The 1,050-nt window shown below is 39.2% G+C and overlaps 1 non-coding gene across 1 annotated transcript; it reads left to right on the top strand.

Moving 5' to 3' along the window:
* Positions 1–622: 622 nt before the first annotated feature.
* On the top strand, positions 623–760 carry LOC115868390. The gene has a single exon (XR_004045563.1). It is a non-coding gene; the product is annotated as a small nucleolar RNA SNORA47 (small nucleolar RNA).
* Positions 761–1,050: the final 290 nt, after the last annotated feature.

Consider the following 1,050-nt stretch of genomic DNA (forward strand, 5'->3'; position numbering starts at 1 on the left):
TTTTCAGCAGATATTCCAAGGCAAATATGTGGTTTGATGGCTTGACTGCTGCTTCCATGCACATTGTCAATGCAAATGGCATGGAATCCTTGACAACTTGCTTATTCTCTATTTATTATTATTTTAATGAGTAGTCCAACTGTTAGCATTTTCTTTTTACTTACGTTCAGGTACTATCCATATTGAAGGTAATAATGAAGTGTTTGACTTTCATTAGTAAGCACTCAAAGTCCTCTTCAGTTTCAGCAAGTAAAGATTCATATTGTCAGAGAAATTGACAGTATATTTCAAAGTTAGTTCCCCCCTTTGCCTTGTTTGATTACATGGAGTTTCTCCATTGTCTCTTTCCAGAGCTACAGTTGAAATTATTTCTGTACAATCCATCCAGTGAGTTTTTATCTTTTTTCTTGTTGAAAACAAGTATTTCTGATAAATAAGTCATTGGTCTTGAAAATTCTATCATGGACTTGCAGCATAGTCACCACCACAAAGGCTGTATTTTTTTACACACACACACCCCCCCCCACCAAAAAAACCCTGACATTTTATTGGGAGCTCTTACAGATATCATACATTTTCACAATTAAATCACATCAAGCAAGATTGTAAAACTCCTATGGCGTGGAGGACTGAGAAGGTGAGGCAGCTCTGTACCATGCTGCCATCACTGGTTATGGCCTCCGAAAGTGAAGGGTCTCAAGGGCAGAGAATGCCCCTCTGCCACCTTCAGAGGGGCAGTTGCCCTGCTGGCCGACACTGCAAAAAAACCCCAAAAAACCTCCTATGGCAATCAGCTTCAAAGCATTCTCTTCCTTCTCAAGCTCCTTGATATCAGTTACCCTTATCTCCCTCACTCACCATACCCCCGGCCAGGAGGTTTTATCCGACTTGTTGTCTCTCTAGGTTCATCAATCCTGGATTTCCTTTTTAAAAAATAAAAACTAGCATTTCTTCTTATATGAAAAAGAATGTGGCTTCAGAATTGGAGAAAGGCTTGTTAAACAACCTGTGATGTATATAGAAAGATGGATGGTATAGATATCTCACAAA

The sequence above is a fragment of the Echinops telfairi genome, unplaced genomic scaffold (genome assembly GCF_000313985.2).
Source record: "Echinops telfairi isolate 266 unplaced genomic scaffold, ASM31398v2 ScPeMD7_9;HRSCAF=40, whole genome shotgun sequence".
Classification (NCBI taxonomy): Eukaryota; Metazoa; Chordata; class Mammalia; order Afrosoricida; family Tenrecidae; genus Echinops; species Echinops telfairi.